Source organism: Elephas maximus, chromosome 2 (genome assembly GCF_024166365.1).
Source record: "Elephas maximus indicus isolate mEleMax1 chromosome 2, mEleMax1 primary haplotype, whole genome shotgun sequence".
Classification (NCBI taxonomy): Eukaryota; Metazoa; Chordata; class Mammalia; order Proboscidea; family Elephantidae; genus Elephas; species Elephas maximus.
The window spans coordinates 63,367,592-63,387,089 of record NC_064820.1 but is presented as its reverse complement, the minus strand read 5'-3'; the positions used below and the strand labels follow the sequence as shown (position 1 = coordinate 63,387,089).

The window sequence follows — 19,498 nt, the reverse complement described above, 5'->3', positions numbered from 1 at the left end:
AGCATTTTTCAACCAGTCTTGTTTGTGGTCACTTCAGAGTTGATTCTGGAATAGTTGGTAATGTTGTCTTCTCTCCGGAAAGTCTGTTGAAAAGCACTTTTATTTCAATGGCTATTAAATTATTGACTCTCTTTTCCATGTTTAATTTTTAAGATGTTGCTGGGTGATAGTTTTCAGTTGTCTTTGCACAGCATGTACATGGCTCAACGGTTTTGCTATTGGCATTGATCACTAGAGGAACAATACCTGAAATTCCTGTATGTTAAAATAAGACCTTTGAGTAACAAATTTCTTCTTCAAAAACCCAAATAAAATGTAAATAAGCCTAAATTGAGATGGGGGTGTGGAATTAGACCCCTCTGTTTCTGCACATTTTTCTGAATATATGTAGGGACAGAGGGGTCTACTTTTGTCAGCACATGTCTGGGGCCTGTACTGAGAGAGACCACTTGGCACTTGGCCCCCACCCTGCCCTGAGCACTAGGTCTGACCCCTATGAAGAGGGGACTACCCACCTCTCGTTTTTGCCATAAGTAATGCTGTGATGCTGTGGTTCAAGCTGAATGCAGTACTGTTTTGGTCCCTGAGAGCTTTTGTAGCTTGAAGTCACACGTGAGCTAGCTGTGGTTGGGAAGCACCCTCCCAGATGATCTGCTGTAGGTGCCAGTGGAGACTGTTATACCCAACAAGAGATGGTGAATGTTCAGTGGTCAGGGCAGTTGCCTAGCCACCCTGGCAGATGCCCGCCACAGATTAACAGAGGATATAGCTGCTCTCAGAGGCCACAGACTTGGTCTTGAGCACATGTGAGACACCCCATGGAAGCTCCCAGAAAGTTTTACATGACTGAGGCCTGGAGTAATCTAGGAATTAAGATTAATGTGGCCTCATTCATACCCACAAGCTCCTGATTGGAGGCCGAGGGACGGTGGGCTACATAAATATCTTCTCTAGGAAGGGAAACTAATTAACTGTCATTAACTGCTTAGTGCAGCTGTGCTCATACAGAACACAACAGGAAATTAAATGGCTAGAGAATGGAAGTCTTTGTCCTTGCCCAAGCATAGCAAACCAAGGAGGGAAAGTCAGTTTGGGGGATGAGTGCCATAACCGCAACGGCAGGGATGGTTCCCCTCTCTGAGCCTATTCTGGACAAGTGGTCCCATAAAACATAATAATAATAAATAATAGTAACAGTGGTGGAGACTCTGATGAAAGCAAGCCTTTATACATACTGAAAAGGTGGTGCTTGTATGTTCCCGTTCATAGCAGGCAACTGCTCAGGTTCTTCCTCCAAGCTCATTCCCCTGTTGTTGGTTGTTTTTGTTAGTTGCCGGTGAGTCAGTTTTTGACTCATAGTGACTCTGTGTGACAGAGTAAAACTGTTCCGTAAGGTTTTCTAGGCTTCGATCTTTACAGGAGCAGATTACAATGTCTTTCACCCCTGCATCCACTGGGTGGGTTTAAACCACCAGCCTTTTGGTTAGCAGCCCAGTGCCTAACTGTTGTACCACCCTGTTGTTAGAACCTGTCTGTATCTCTGGAGTAGTCCTGGTAAGTAGGAAGAAGGGCGTTAAAGAGAGTAAATGGGATATCCTGTAAGATGAACTTGGCCTGCCTAAAAATTTTGTTTAGGGTCTAGAGGAACAATGCAATGTAATGGTTAACATCATGCCTCTGGTTCATACAGCTTCTGTGGTCCCCAATACCAAGTAGCCACTGGAGGGCAACTCCATGGGATGTCATGAACATAGTGCCCCTGGAATTGGGCAGTGGGGCTGCTCTGCCTGCCCAGATGGCCTGAGTTCAAATTAAGCTCTAGAGAGCTGTGTAGTCTTGGGCAGGTTACGAACCGTTTCTCTGCCTCAGTTTCCGCTCCTATAAAATGGTGTTAATACTTTACACAGTTTTTGCTAGACTAAATGAGTTAATATGTGTGGTACTCTTAGCATGATGCCTCGTAGAGTAAGCACTCAAATAATCTTTTTTTTTTTTTTAATTTTGTTTCTGTTTTTATTTGGCTTCATTTCTAGGGCTCCCTCAGTACCTAGAACTAGGAGTGATGAAAAGCATAAGTCTGAGAGATAAAGAAAGGGAAAATGAGAGAAAGAAAAGGTTATAGAGTCATAGTGCAAAATTGGTGGCTCCTCCAAAAATGGTCAGAAAGGACACACACCCTTTGAGCCTGTCGAATAGACCTCCTATTACTCCCAGCACAGTACCCCTTACTCTCCTCACAGTCACAAATACTGTGCCTTTGTCATATAAGTGATAGAATATTATTTGGAATCATTTTTAAAATCTAAGAACACACTTTTAGGTCATAGCCCTTTGGAGGAAAAAAATAAATTCTCTATAATTTTTCCATAAAGCAACTGTTTGATTATTTTTAAAAAAATTAAGAACTTTGAGGGTCTACGTGTCATAACATGCTTTCTAAGGCTTTCTCTCACAGAGCTTATATCTATAACAACTTTTTGCTCCTTGAGATGCTATTCAATTTGACATATATTATTTAATGAAAAATAATCTAGGAAAATTTGATTTTACATCATTAAGGTTAAAGCATGTTAGTCGTTTGCCAGCTTTTATGTCCGTAGATAATGTTGTTGTTATTAGTTATCATTAAGTCAGCTCCAACTCATGACAATCTCATGCATAACAGAACAAATTCTTACCCAGCCCTGTGCCATCTTTGTGATTATTTGTATGTTTGAATCCATTTTTGTGGGTATTGTATAATGCTATCCAACTCAGGGGGTCCATCTTCCAGCATTATATTGGACAATATTCTGCTGTGATCCATAAGGTTTTCATTCGTTAATTTTTGGAAGTAGATTGCCAGGCCTTTCTTCCTAGCCTACCTTAGTCTGGAAGCTTTACTCAAACCTGTCCACCATGGGTGGCCCTGCTGGTATTGAAATACCAGTGGCATAGCTTCCAGCATCATAGCGACATGAACATGGGTTCACAGGGTTTTCAATGGTTGTGACCTTTTGGAGTAGATCTCTAGGACTTTCTCCTGAGGCAGTTTGGTGGATCTGAATTGCCACCCTTTCAGTTAGTAGCCAAGCTCTTAATAATCTGCAGCATCCAGGTGCTGGCCATAGATAGTAGTTCCCCATTATTTGTGGAGTCCACATTTGCCAATACACCTATTCGCCGAAATTTATTTGTAATCTCAAAATCAGTGCTCACAGTGTTCTCATGAACATTGCTGGCATGCACGTGCACATGGCAGCCTATACACATTCCTACCTGAGATCAAAAGGCTGGCTCAGCGTTCACTAATTCTGTTTTTCCAAGAACTTTCCAGGGCATAACTACTGAGAACTGACTATACAGTCGGCTCTCTGTATCCACAGGTTCCACATCCGCGGATTCAACCAACCATGGATCAAAAATATTCGGGGGGAAAAAAAACCTCCAGAAAACAAAACTTGAATTTTTCACAGCCGAGTACTATGCTGAATCCACGCAACTGAAGTGGTGTGTAGGCATGTGCTGCTGTAGCCTACTGCCATTCCTGTCTCTCTCCGGCCTTGGTTGGTTGAGCATTTTTTTCCTCGAGTCTTGTCATTATTCCCTGAACGATACAGTGCTGTATAGCAACTACTTCCATAGCGTTTACTTTGTGTTAGGTACACCGGAGGATGTGCGTAGGTTATATGCAAATGCTCACCATGTTATGGGAGGGACTAGAGCATCCCAGGATTTTGGTATCTGCGGAGGTCCTGGAGGTCCTGGTATCCCCCGCTGGATACTGAGGGATGACTGTATATAGATCTAAAATGATCTAACAGTTGCTTTTAAATAAAGCTTCCAAATGTTTGTTTATAAAACAGCCTTACTACTAAAAAGCTATTTTGTTTTTTTAGTGTAGTATGATGAAAAGTGGTGGCATTTGGAGCCTGAGTGGAAACCCCATCTCTCTCCTTGGCTCTAATTCCTTACTGGAAAAATGGAGATGTCAACACGTGCCTCTCAGCGTTGTTGCAAAGATTCAAGGAAATAAGTATATCAAGGGCAGGGCTCAACAGGTTGTGAATAACTCACCAAATGTTAATTTCTTCCTACAACCCTATCCCCTGCCTGGAATTTTTTGTTTCTTGGCTACTAACTGAAAGGTCAGTGGTTCAAACCAACCAGCCGCTCTGTGAGAGAAAAATGTGCAGTCTACTTCTGTAAATATGTACGGCCTTGGAAACGCTGCGGGGGCGGGGGGGGTGGGGGGGTGGGGGGGGCGGGGTAGTCCTACTAAAGTCCTTTAGGGTCACTGTCTTAGTCATCTAGTGCTGCTATAACAGAAATACCACACATGGATGGCTTTAACAAAGAGAAATTTATTTCCTCACAGTAAAATAGGCTAAAAGTCCAAATTCAGGGCTTCAGCTCCAGGGGAAGGCTTTCTGTCTCTGTCAGTTCTGGAGGAAGGCCCTAGTCCTCAATCTTTCCCTGGTTGAGGAGCTTCTCAGGCACTGGGACCCCAGGCCCAAAGGACGTGCTCTGCTCCAGGTGCTGCTGTGAGGTCCCCGACTCACTTTCTTTTCCTTTTATCTTTTGAGAGATAAAAGGTAGTGCAGGCCACACCCCAGTAAATTCCCTTTAAGTTGGATCAGGGATGTGACCTGGGTAAGGGTGGTGTTACAATCCCAACCTAATCCTCTTTAACATAAAATTACAATCACAAAATGGAGGACAACCACACAATACTGGGAATCATGGCCCAGCCAAATTAATATATACATTTTTGAGGAGACATAATTCAATCCATGACAGTCACTATGAGTTGGAATCCACTTGAAGGCAGTGGGTAAAATTAACTTAGAACCTGTGGTAGAGGTGGAGGAAGGCATTGCTGATATGTCAGCTTGTCTTAGGCTGGGTTGTCTAGAGGAGCAAAACTAGTGAAGTGTATATGTATAAATATATAGAAACAGATTTATTTCAAGGAAATGGCTTACACAATTGTGGAGGCTGGCAAGTCCCAAATCCATGGGTCAGATTTCAGGCTGGAGGCTTCTAAGTAATAGCCCTTTGAAGAAAAATATTGATTCTGTATAACTTTTCCATAAACCAATTATTTGATTATTTAAAAAGAAGGGTCAGTCAGCACATTAAGGCAGAGGCTGACAAACCCAAAATTGACAAGTCAGGCGGCAGGCTGCTGGCTCAGGTCCCAAGAACCGAAGGTCAGAGGATGATGAGACAGATTCAGGATCCAGAGATAGCAAGCTTTGCCAGAACATCCATATGTATTGGATGAAGGCCACACCCCCAAGGAAACTCCCCTTTCAACTGATTGGCTGCTCATATCAGATCACAAAATGGGGGATGATTACATAATATCTGCCAAACCCCTGAGAAATCATGGCCTAATCAGGTTGACACAAAACCTTAACCATCACACAGCTTTTCTGTTACATATAATAAAGATTGTATTTTTTAAAGAGTAAATGACAGGGCATTTTTAGAAATCCCTCCATTACTTAGAGCAAGACTCACCTGCATAGGTCCTTAGCAGGTAGTGAATGCCAAACCTAAAGAATATGTTGAAACATGAGATGGCAGCAAAGAGTCAAAGATGGCCAAGCCATACCTATATTGTGACATTGGGCCCCTGCTTTTAAGTCGAACCACGTCACTTGGGCACAATTAAGCCTTTTGAGCATTTTCTTTTCAAACAATGTAAGCTCAAGAACAGTGTTCTTCAACCATGTCATGAACTCTTGTGATGTCCTTCATAGTATCATTTTTTAGTGTTTTTCCAAATTTCCATATTTTCTAACCCTTTTTTATTTAAAAAAAAAAAATTTTTTTTAATCACCCTCAAATTAGAGGATTTCCATGGAAGACTGTAACTTTTTTATTTTAATATGAGAAAACTGAGTCCTAGTAAGAGAACATGCTACTTAGTGGCAGAGCCAGGAATACACACATGGTCCTTTTTCCAAGTCCAAGATCTGTCCTACACCGTATACCACCACTATAAAATAACCCATCAGACTACAGCAGCCTTCAGATCTACCCTAGAAGTATATTCTTTAGGGAAAGGAAAAGAAGTACTAAAAAAAAAAAAAGGGAAAGGAAAAGAAGTACTAGAGTGTATTAATTTCTGAGTAACAGATGTAACATTGGTTTTTTATTTTTTTTTACATAGACTTGAAAATTAGAAAATATCTTGTCCCAAATTCCCCTTATCCTGAAATATCCCTTGACACGTATTTAGAGCTGTTTTGTTTATATCTGTTGGCTATATCTGAGAGACTCTCAGAGAAGTAAAGATAGGCAGCCCAGTGCAAAGGATTTTTAGCTTTTGACTTCTGAAAATACAAGTTCTTCTATTCAAAGCAAGTTAGTACAATTGCCTTCTCTTTACCTGTAGAGGGAGACACATGACGCAGTAATAAGCATAAAATAACACGAAGGAAGTACTAGTTTCAAAAGAAAATTTTATGTTTTCTTTTCACTTCCTATTATTTTTTATCCTGAATATCCATGATTCCTTTTTAAAGAATAGTGTTTTCTAAATAGAATTTAGTTATTCTGTAAGTAGGGAAATAAAAAGTAAACTATCCAAGTAATACTAATCACTCAGTACAATGAGAAACATGTATGTTAATTGTTCTTCTAAAGCATGAAGCAGTTCAGAAGATCTAATGAGAAAAAAATAAAATAAGACACATACAGAATGAAGACATTTAATTGGAACAATTATTTGTTATTATCTGGGCTAATTCAACACTTTGAACTTACTTAAAAGAAAGGAATTAAGCAACTATTTTATGGTGACAATAATGATGGCCTGTCCCTCAAATTTGTATGTGTGTGTCTGTGTGTTAAAAACAAGTTGTTGTTTTTGTTGTTTTTTGGTGTTGGTGAGTTGGCTCCGACTCATAGTGACCCTACATACAACAGAATGAAACACTGCCTGGTAGTAAAGTACATGGTCCTCACAATCGTTGCTGTTTGAGCCTATTGTTGCAGTCGCTGTGTCAATCCATCTCTATGAAGGTCTTGCTGTTTTTCACTGACACTCTACCTTACCAAGCACGATGTCCTTCTCCAGGGATTGGCCCCTCCTGGTAACATGTCCAAAGTTTGTGGGTCAAAGCCTCACCATCCTCCCTTCTAAGGAGCGTTCTGGCTGCACTTATTCCAAGACAGATTTGTTTGTTCTTCTGGCAGTCCCTGGTATATTCTATCTCATGAGGGTCTTGCTCTTTCTCGCTGACCCTCTAATTTATCAAGCACAATGTCCTTCTCCAGGAATTGGTCCCTCCTTGTACCATGTCCAAAGTATGTGGGATGAGGTCTCTCCAGCCTCCGTTCTAATAAGCACTCTGGCTGTGCTTCTTCCAAGATAGATTTGTTTGTTCTCCTGGCAGTCCATAGTATATTCAGTATTCTTTGCCAACACCATAATTTAAAGGCATCAATTCTTCTTCCATTTCCCTTATTAATTGTCCACCTTTTGCATGCATATGAGGCAGTTGAAAATACCATGGCTTGGGTCAGGCACACCTTAGTCCTTTGCTGTTCAACACATTAAAGAGGACTTTAGCGGCAGGTTTGCCCAGTGCATTATGTTGTTTGATTTCTTGACTACTGCTTCCATGGACGTTGATTGTGGATGTAAGTAGAATGAACTCCTTGACAACTTGAATCTTTTCTCTGTTTATCATGATGTTGCTTACTCGTCCAGCTGTGAGGATTTTTGTTTTCTTTGTGATGAGACGTAACCCATACTGAAGGGTGTATAGTCTTTGATCTTCATCAGTAAGTGCTTCAAGTCCTTTTTACTTTCAGCAAACAAGGTTGTATCATCTGCATATCACAGGTTGTTAATGAGATTTCCTCCAGTCCTGATGCCACATTCTTCTTCTTATAGTCCAGTTTCTTGGATTATTCATTCAACATACAAATAGAATAAGTATGATGAAAGGATACAACCCTGATGCACACCTTTCCTGATTTTAAACCACATGGTATCCCCTTGTTCTGTTTGAAAGACTGCCTCTTGATCTGTGTACAGGTTCCACATGAGCAGAATTAAGTCTTCTGGAATTCTCATTCTTAGTAATGTTATCCTTAATTTGTTGTGATCCACACAGTCTGATGACTTTGCATAATCAATAAAACATAGGTAAACAGCTTTCTGGTATTCTCTACTTTCAGCCAAGATCTATCTGACATCAGCAATGATATCTCTCCTTCCATGTCTTCTCCTGAGTCTGGCTTGAATTTCTGGGAGTTCCGTCGATGTACTACTGTCTGATGTAACCATTTTTTAATTATTTTCAGAAAATTTTATTTGTGTGTAATATTAATGCCATCATTCAATAATTTCTGCATTCTGTTGAATCACCTTTCTTTGGAAGAGGCATAAATATGGATCTCTTCTGGTCAGTTAGGTAGCTATCTTCCATTGGCATAGGTGAATGTGTGCTTCCAGCATTGCATCCATTTTTTGAAACATCTCTTGTTGGTATTCTCTTAGTTCCTAGAGCCTTGTTTTTTGCCAATGCCTTCAGTGCAGCTTGCACTTCTTCCTTCAATACCATAATTTCTTGATCATATGCTACCTCCTGAAATGTTTGAATGCCCACCAATTCTTTTTGGTACAGTTACTCTTCCATTTTCTTTTGATGCTTCTTGCATCATTCAAAAACAAGTAGTATGTATAATATAAAAAGAAATATAAAACCGAAATAATAGTTGGGAGTAAGAGCCATACAAAGAAGGCTTCTAAATAATTACAAAAGGGATCTACGTGAGAGAAACCTGTAAGACCTTAGGAGACACTGAATTAAAATGTGTGTTTAGTCAGTGTGTAAGAAAGAGGGTGGAAAATTGAGCCATCCCCACAGAAGTCGTATTCTGCTCATCAACCACTAGCAGGGCTAGCTTCAGCATGTAGTTTTTTGTTTTGGTTATTTTTTCCTTTGAATAAGGGCAAAGATTGTGGGAACACTTTAATAATTTCAGAGAATGAGTGCTTGGTAAGCTTTTTCAGAAATGTGATTGGAAAAATGTTGATTATACATTATGTTTAATAGCTTTAATAAAAAATTAGTGAAGATTGTATGTATGTGTAGTTTGACTTGTTTGCAGTTTTACTTTTATACTTAATGTATCTAGTAACTGTGAAGAGTTCTAAATTTTTTAAGTGAGAGGACTTTACTTTTTCAGAAATCTCCATATAAAGAAAGACTTTTTTTCTGGGGAAAACACTGAACTACAAGATTTACTTAGATGAATGGAGTGTGATTGCTTATGCATTGAACTTATGATCTTTTGGAGATGGAAAAGTCCATTTTCTTCCTTGTAAGCTAACTAAGTCATTTTGTCTTCTTATGCTTTTATTTAGATAAGGAGAGTTATAGGTATCTAACATGTAAAAAGACTATGTTTTACATGGTGGCTTTTTGACCAAGAATTGATTGAAGTTATGCTTGGTTTTATAAACAGTAAAAACAAGTGATATGCCATAGCCATAGGTCAAAAAATAATTTAACTGTACCTCTGTAGTCTGAATATCTGCTGTGGCTATTTTGTTGTAACTTTAATGGAAATAATGAAATGAGGCTACATATTCATTTAGTCAGTCAGCGCAGCCGACTGGTGTGAGTCAAACTATATAGTTGGAAACCCAGCTTTCCCTTTACTAGCTGTGTAATCTCAGCCAATTTACTTAAATTCTCTGTTTTCTTTTTCCTGTCAGTAAATGCTAAGTCAGTGTTCAACACAGTGCTCGGTACCCAGAATGTATTCAACCAATATTACCTATCCTTATTGCTATAATATTTTACTATCATTATTAATTTGGTCAACCAATATTTCCTAGGTGCCTTATATATGGCATGCAGTAAGGCAGGTGTTGGAAGTAAAGACGTGAGTAAAATATGACTGCTAGCTTCAAGGGATTCACAATCTTGGAGAAAAAGAATCGTTAATAATTAAGTTGAAGCTAAGTACCGTGAAAGAAATACCTTGAAATATATATATTTGAAGGAAGGGGCAAGTGCTTCTATCTGGAGGCAGAAAGGGAAGCTCCCAGCTGAACTTTGGATTATGTGATATTCTCCATATGGTGTGGGGAAAATCACCTCACGACCAACAAGAGTGAGTCAGGGAAGCATGGAGTGCCTGTACAGATCGGGGACCATGACCAGAAAAGAACAAAGAGCAGTTGAACATGAGGCTCCAAGAGCAGATTAAGGCAACAGCATGAAGAACATTGGATGTCTGTATAAATAACATTGGACTTTATTTAATGGGCAATGGGAAATCATCAGTTATTGTTAAGCAAGGGAGTAAATATGTATTTTCAAAGGACAACATTGGAAACATTGTAGAAAAAGTGACTAAAAGGAAGAAAGCCTAGAGACAGCCTTATAAGGGATAGGAAGCTCTTACGGGCCTCATACAGGCTAAAGGTGATGTGGCTCTGGACTGAGGTGGGGGTATTGGGGGTGGGTATGAGGGATGGATTCACAACTCTTTTAAGAGATTAAGTTGAAAAGACTCGATGGTTGAATGGATATGTGGAGTGAGAGAGAAGAAATGAAAAATGAGTTTTGTATACATATATGCATAAAAGATTGAAAATAACGCAAATGCCAGAAAACTGTGAATTTTCTTCAGAAGTAAAAATTCTATAATAAAAAAATTTTTAATAGGATTTATTTATGAAAAAATTTTAATAATGTAGAAAAATGCTTATATTTTCATGAAAACATGGTAACATGCTATGTGTATAATAGACACAATTTTTTTTTAATAATTTTTATTGTGCCTTAAGTGAAAGTTTACAAATTAAGTCAGTCTCCCACACAAAAACCTATACACACCTTGCTACATACTCCAAATTACTCTCCCCCAATAAGACAGCCCGCTCCCTACCTCCACTCTCTCTTTTCATGTCCATTTCGCCAGCTTCTAACCCCCTCTACCCGCTCATCTCCCCTCCAGGCAGGAGATGCCAACATAGTCTCAAGTGTCCACCTGATCCAAGAAGCTCACTCCTCACCAGCATCCCTCTCCAACCCATTGTCCAGTCCAATCCCTGTCTGAAGAGTTGGCTTCGGGAATGGTTCCTGTCCTGGGCCAACAGAAGGTCTGGGGGCCGTGACCACCAGGGTCCTTCCGATCTCAGGCAGACCACTAAGTCTGGTCTTTTTATGAGAATTTGGGGTCTTCATCCCACTGCCCTCCTGCTCCCTCAGGGGTTCTCTGTTATGTTCCCTGTCAGGGCAGTCATCGGTTGTGGCCGGGCACCATTTAGTTCTTCTGGTCTCAGGATGACGTAGTCTCTGGTTCATGTGGCCCTTTCTGTCCCTTGGGCTCGTAATTACATTGTGTCCTTGGTGTTCTTCATTCTTGGATCCAGGTAAGTTGAGACTCATTGATGCATCTTAGATGGCTGCTTGCTGGCATTTAAGACCCCAGATGCCACTCTTCAAAGTGGGATGCAGAATGTTTTCTTAATAGATTTTATTATGCCAATTGACTTAGATGTCCCCTGAAACAATGGTCCCCAAGCCCCTCCCCCTGCTACGCTGGGCTTCGAAGCATTCAGTTTATTCAGGAAACTTCTTTGCCTTTGGTTTAGTCCAGTTGTGCTGACCTCCCCTGTATTGTGTGCTCTCTTTCCCTTCACCTAAAGTAGTTCTTATCTACTATATGATTAGTGAATACCCCCTCCCACCTTCCCTCCCTCCCCCCCCATAACCACAAAAGAATGTTTTCTTCTCAGTTTAAACTATTTCTCAAGTTCCTATAATAGTGGTATTATACAATATTTGTCCTTTTGCAACTGACTAATTTCAATCAGCATAATGCCTTCCAGGTTTTTCCACGTAATGAAATGTTTCACAGATTCATCATTGTTCTTTATCGATGCATAGTGTTCCACTGTGTGAATATACCATAATTTATTTATCCATTCATCTGTTAATGGGCACCTTGGTTGCTTCCGTCTTTTTGATATTGTAAATAGTACTGAAATAAACATGTGTGTGCATATATTTGTTTGTGTAAAGGCTCTTATTTCTCTAAGATATACTCCGAGGAGTGGGATTGCTGGATCATTTAGTAGTTTTAAGGAAGCACTAAATCAATTTCCAAAGTGGTTGTACCATTTTACATTCCCACCAGCAGTGTATAAGTGTTCCAGTCTCTCCACAGCCTCTCCAACATTTATTATTTTGTGTTTTTTGGATTAATGCCAGCCTTGTTGGAGTGAGATGAAATCTCATTGTAGTTTTGATTTGCATTTCTCTAATGGCTAATGATCATGAACATTTCCTCATGTATCTGTTAGCTACCTGAATGTCTTCTTTAGTGAAGTGTCTGTTCATATCTTTTGCCCATTTTTTAGTCAGGTTATTTGTCTTTTTGTAGTTTAGTTTTTGCAGTATCATGTAGATTTTAGAGATCAGGCATTGATCAGAAATGTCATAGCTAAAAACTTTTTCCCAGTCTGTAGGTAGTCTTTTTACTCTTTTGGTGAAGTCTTTGGATGAGCAGAGGTGTTTGATTTTTAGGAGCTCCCAGTTATCTAGTTTTTCTTCTGCATTCTTAGTAATGTTTTGTGTACTGTTTATGCCATGTATTAGGGCTCCTAACCTTGTCCCTATTTTTTCTGCCATGATCATTATCGTTTTAGATTTTATATTTAGGTCTTTGATCCATTTTGAGTTCGTTTTTGTGCATGGAGTAAGGTATGGGTCTTGTTTCATTTTTATTGCAGATGAATATCCAGTTATGCCAGCACCATTTGTTAAAAAGACTGTCTTTTCCCCATTAGCTGTTTTGGGGCCTTTGTCAAATATCAATTGCTCATATGTGGATGGACTTATGTCTGGATTCTCAATTCTGTTCCATTGGTCTATGTATCTGTTGTTATACCAGTACCAAGCTGTTTTGACTACTGTGGCTGTGTAATAGTTTCAAAAATCAGGTAAAGTATGGCCTCCCACTTTGTTCTTCTTTTTCGGTAATGTCTTGTTTTTCCGGGGCCTCCTTCCCTTCCATATGAAGTTGGTGAATTGTTTCTCTAACTCATTAAAGAATGTTGTTGGAATTTGGATCAGAATTGCATTAAATGTATAGATCACTTTTGGTAGAACAGACATTTTTATAACGTTAAGTCTTCCTATCCATGAGCAAGGTATGTTTTTCCACTTAGGTAGGTCTCTTTTGGTTTCTTGCAGAAGTGTATTGTAGTTTTCCTTGTATAAGTCTTTTACATCTCTGGTAAGATGTATTCCTAAGTATTTTATCTTCTTGGGCACTACTCTAAATGGTATCGATTTGGTGATTTCCTCTTCGATGTTCTTTTTGTTGGTGTAGAGGAACCCAACTGATCTTTGTTATGCTTATCTTGTATCCCGATACTCTGCTGTACTCCTCTATTAGTTTCAGTAGTTTTCTTGAGGATTCCTTAGGGTTTTCTGTGTATAAGATCATGCCGTCTGCAAATAGAGATAATTTTACTTCTTCTTTGCCAATCTGGATGCCCTTTATTTCTTTTTCCAGCCTAATTGCTCTGGCTAGGACCTCCAACACAATGTTGAATAAGAGCAGTGATAAAGGGCATCCTTATCTGTTTCCCAGTCTCAGTGGGAATGCTTTCAGGCTCTCTCCATTTAGGGTGATGTTGGCTGTTGGCTTTGCATAGATGCCCTTTATTATGTTGAGGAATTTTCTTTTTATTCCTGTTTTGCTGAGAGCTTTTATCATGAATGGGTGTTGAACTTTGTCAAATGCAATAGGCACAGATTTAATGCATTTTAATAATGTTATTAGGTTCCTTCCAGTCAGTTCTGACCCATGGCAACCCTATGCATAACAGAACAAAATGATGTCTGGTCCTACACCATCCCAACAATTGTTGCTATGTTTGACCCTGTTGTTGTAGCCACTGTGTCAATCCATTTCACTGAGGATCTATCTCTTTTTTCACTGACCCTGTGCTTTACCAAGAGTGATATCCCTCTCCAAAGATTGATCCCCTCTGATAACGAGTCCAAAGTAAGTGAGATGAAGTCTTGCCATCCTCACTTCTAAGGAGCATTCCGGGTGTACTTCCTCCAAGACATATTTGTTCATTCTTCTAGTAGTCCCTGGTATATTCAATATTCTTTGCCAACACCACAATTCAAATGCATCAGTTCTTCTCAGGTCTTCCTTTTTCACTGTCCAGCTTTCAAATGCATATGAGGCAATTGAAAATATCATGGCTTCGGTCAGGTTCACCTTAGTCTTCAGAGTGACATCTTTGCTTTTTTAGCACTTTAAAATGGTCTTTTGCAGCAGATTTGCCCAATACAATACAGGTAGTCCCCTACTTATGACAGAGTTCCATTCCTACCACTCTGTCGTAAGTCAGTTCTGATGTAAGTCAATTATCTCTTGTTTTGTTTCCATTATTATTGCCTTTTATTATCAGAACTTTATAGATCATAACGTTGAACATCTGGAAGTGAACATCTGAGAATGATAACATCAACAAATTAACTGCTACAGCATTGTATGTAGTGCATACTACTAGCAATAAGATGTATGGTACAAAAAAACCCACAGAAACACATGGTCCTAAGTGTAGTTCCTCAGAACTCAGATATCTCATAAGTCAGAGATTAACTGTACATCGTTTGATTTCTTGACTGCTGCTTCCATGAGCATTGACTGTTGATCCAAGAGAAATGAAATCCTTGACAACTTTCATTTCTTTGCCATTTATCATGGTGTTGTTTATTGGTCCAGTTGAAAGAATTTTTTATGTCAAGGTGTAATCTGTACTGAAGACTGTAGTCTTCATCAATAAGTGCTTCGAGTTCTTTTCACTTTCAGTAAGCAAGGTTGTGTCATATGTATATCCCAGATTGTTAATGAATCTTCTGCCAATCCTGAAGTCACAGTCTTCTTCCTATAGGCTGGCTTCTAGCATTTTTTGCTCACCATACAGATTGAATAAGTATGGTGAAAGAATACAACACTGCCACACACCTTTTCAAATTTTAAACCACAGAGTATCGCCTTGTTCTGTTTGAACAACTGCTTCTTGATCTATGTACAAGTTTTGCATGAGCACAATTAAGTGCTCTGGAATTCCCATTCTTTACAATGTTATCCATAATTTATTATGATATACACAGTTGGATGCCTTTGTGTAGCCAATAGAACACAGATAAACATATTGGATTTAATTTATAACTTAAATGTTGACCAGTAACTAGCAAAAGCAGAAGACTATCATTTTATATAGAATCTAGTGGCAAACGTGTTTCTCAGGTTTCTATTGGCCCTCGCTTTGCCTCTTCTCATCTAGAAAAGGTACTGGTGAGATGCTACCTAATGATAGTTCAATATCAGTGTACCACGGTGAAGCATTAACCATATTTCAATAATAATATCCCTTTGGATCCGGCAGCACTCTATCACCTGACTACTGAGCCTATGAAAAGACGGTTCTATTATTCTCCAACTGATCAGAAATGCTACCATGTAAATTGTTGTTGTTGTCAGTTGCTTTGATTCAACTCTAATACATGACAATCTTATATATAACATAATAAAGTGTTGCCTGATCCTGTGCCATCTACATGGTCATTGTTATATTTGAGTCGATCATTGCATCTATTGTGTCAGCCCATCTTATAGAGAGTTTACCTCATTTTCACTAATCCTTCGCTTTGTCACACATGATGTCCTCTTCTAGTGATTGTTCTTTTCTAATGATGTGTCCAAAGTAAGAGAGTCAAAGTCTTGCCATCCTTGTTTCTAAGGAGCATTTTGGTTCTATTTCTTCTAGGAATGATTTGTTTGTCCTTCTGACAGTCGAAGGTATATTCAGTATTCTTCACCCTGTACACAGAAGATTTAAACTTCACCAAAGTTCACTCCTGTCATTATCCCTTTCTTACCACTCTGAGTTAGGAAAGAACGATATTTCTTAAACGTGCTTGAACAAAGGTGTCCCTAAGGGATACCTGTAAACAAACACAAAAAGACAAATTCCCGGACTGGCCAAAACAGAACCTCTGGTCCCAGGTGACTCATTTGATTGGCCAAAATTAGGAGATAATGAAATACTTAACCAAAAGCTCTGCAGTTCGAATCCTCCAACTGCTCCTTGGAAATCCTATGGGGCAGTTCTACACTGTCCTCCTGAGTCACTATGAGTGGGAATCAACTTGACGGCAACGGGTTTTGAATAAAGTGACAATGCTACTGTGTACAGTGTTGTCCTTCATTGCTGATAATTTGTTAGAAAATTACCATCTTTCTGGAAAATGTGTGTAGTAAGACCCAAACCTCCACCTAACAAACAGTACGGTTTGGGATAAACTAGATAATATGCGTGAAGTGCTCTGTGGTTGCTGGGAAGAACTACAAGGTGATATTATTATCTGTGCCATCCTCGTCATCATGGCCATCATCATGGTCGTCATTGTCATTATCTGCTAAAATGTATACAAGATTTTAATTGGGGCAACTTGGTCTTCTCCTAGAAGAAAATGAAGTATTGTGTCCATGTTTGTGTATGGGGGTGGGAGTGAGTTTGGACAACATTATGTTTAGTAACTGTATTCTTTTTGTCTTTTGAGGCACAGAGCCAAGTTTCCTTAAAAAAAAAAAAAGAGAGAGAACAACAAAAGCTGCATTCTTAAGTCATTCCCTTTATCCACAAAGTGCTTCCCACCCATGGGAAGCCTTAAAAATATTCTAGGCATACTCAAAGTACAATGACTGTGGTGGGGGAAAATATTTAAAATTCTTCTGGGGCTAATTTCCTTAATTTTACTGGTTAAATATTAGACTGACTTAACTCTATAGATAAATGGAGACTTCACTCGTAGCATCCTTTCTTTCACTATCTCGGAAGTGCTAGAAAAAAGAAAACTAGTTGGATATATTACTAATACTATTGTTAATAAAAGTTAACATATCTTGACATTTACTATATACTAATAACTCTACATGCATAATCTCTTTTAAAACCTATGTAATCCAAAGACACTGTTACTGTTCTTACTTTATAGATACAAAACTGGGCAAGAAAAGTGAAATAATTAAAATATATAGCTAGCAAATGACAAAGTAGATTAAGCCTGACTCAGAGGCAGAATGTTAAGACTTCCCTCCCTTAAAATTTATTGACATGACACAAGCACACACAAGCTGTGGTCATTTATTCTCCCAAAAGTTTTTCCTTAGAGATTTCTTTCTTTCCTCATTTCTTTCACTATCTTCCTCTTCCTCCCTTCCTCTCTTCCTTTCCTTCCTTTTAGAAGAAGAGGGAGCAGTTAATGAATCTACATCATCTATCATTCAATATAAATATAAATGTAAATATATATATATATGACAAGGAGAAATGACCTATGGATGCAGGAAACGCTTTGAGCAACCAAAAGGAGCCAGTTATATAAATTAAGGACAAGATTCCTGCCTGGGATATGGAATTCCTCAAGCATTCTTGAATCTTTACATTTCTCTTCCTAACTTCTTTAAAGTACCTGTTATCACCAGAGTAGCCAAGGCCAGAATATCAACAAGGAAAGGCCTCATGGTCTCTGCAGGAAGCGAGGCAGATGAACTATTTCAGAAGATTTGAGGGAAAGCCCCCTTGATCCTCAGCACTCGTCTTGCTTCTGGGACCACTCTTAAACCAAAACCAAACCAAACACATTGCCATCACGTTGATTCCAACTCATAGCGACCCTATAGGATAGAGTAGAACTGCCCCATAGGGTTTCCAAGGAGCAGCTGGTGGGTTTGAACTGCCAGTGTTTTGGTTAGCAGCTGAGCTCTTAACCACAGCATTAACAGGGCTCTGGGACTACCATTGCGGTTGAGTGAATTCTGACTCATAGCAACCCTGTAGGACAGAGTAGAACTGCCCCATAGAGTTTCCAAGGAGCACCTGGTGGATTTGAACTGCTGACCTTTTGGTTAGCAGCTGTAGCACTTAACCACTATGCCACCAGGGTTTCTGAAACTACTATTAAAAAAAGTCCCTAAAAATTATAGACTTTACCCAGTGGTGATGTACATCTTGTCTTTGTGTTGAGGATTGAGATAGGCTCTTTATAGCCGTTAGTATCTTTAGGGATACCATTTTTAAACATGAAATTCCCTAACTCTCTATCCCCCAACTGCACTTCTTCTAGATATTTCTGATATATAGATGTATTTTAGTATTTTTTAAAGGCCATTTTAAGGAGCCTTGGTGGTGCAGTGGTTTAAGCACTTGACTGATAACCGAAAAGTAGGCAGTTCGAACCCACCAGCTTTTTCAGAGAAAGATGTGGCAGTCTGCTTCTGTAAAGATTATAGCCTTGGAAATCCTATGGGGCAGTTGTACCCTGTCCTATAGGGTTGTTATGAATCAAAATCAACTCGATGGCAATGAGTTTGATTTTTTTGGTTTAAAGGCCATTCAGTTATCTTCTCACTCTTTTATGTAGTTCTTTTTTGTCAAGGTTGGCACTCCAAGATTATAAACTAGAAGTGTTTCTATTTCACTATTCTATGTGCCTGACCAAAAAAAAAAAAAAAAAAGAAGAAGCAGAGCTTACAGCATTTTTTCTAACTGTACTTCTGCTATATGAATACTGCGCAGTGAATTCTCCACATGGAGAATTCCATTCTTGTGTATCTTACTAGGTTTGCCCTTTTACTCATTTGGCCGCTAGCACGTGAAAGACTTTGCTTAAGCTCTGAGGATCCAATGAGGCATAAAATACCTTCACTGAGCTTTAGGACCATTACACTGGAAGTTTGTGGAATTAAAAAAGAGAAAATGTGTTCTGATGAATGGCAAAGAGTATTGAATAACTAGAAAATAGAGGGCTTATAAATGAATGGATAAAAGAATAAAATATGGGGAAAAAGCAGAATGAAATGGAGTGGGGTGACATCTTTTTTCCTAGAGATCCAGGAAGTGCCAAAATTATTACTTAGTATTATATTGACTAGGAAGTGTCTGAGGAACCAATTCAGGAACTTAGAGAAAACTTAGCAGCACCAGAAAGTAGAAGAAGGCCTGAGCCCTATCTATTTCACAGAACGGACAGCAGAGGAGATTCGCCTGGTATCTTGTCACACTGCTGTTTCTCAGTGGATTTATTAAATCATTACTGAGGACTTACAGGGCTTCAGCATCACGTTCAATGAGGGTTCCATCCAATTCTCCTGAAGGCTGGCTTATAAACTCCTCTTAGAGAAGGGTGTATAGCAATGGTTCTTTGGTTGCAAGACAGAAACCAACTCTGGCTATCTTAAGTAAAATGAAATTTAGTGGAACAATATTAGAAGCATTCCTAATTCCCTGAGAATTAGTACAGAGGCTGGAAGATTAGGTTTGAAGAAATCAATGCATTTTCAGATGTTAGCAAGACGCAAACTAAGAGAAAAGTCTCATGACAGGAGCAATCTAGTAAGATCCCTGCAACTGCTTTCAGTTTCTTTCTTATTTTGCTTAAGA

The 19,498-nt window shown here is 39.1% G+C and overlaps 1 protein-coding gene across 16 annotated transcripts in view; it reads left to right on the top strand.

Moving 5' to 3' along the window:
- The window catches only part of PDE4D (phosphodiesterase 4D), a 1,645,162-nt gene that overhangs the window by 1,425,776 nt on the left and 199,888 nt on the right, over positions 1 to 19,498 (top strand). The window lies entirely within an intron of this gene.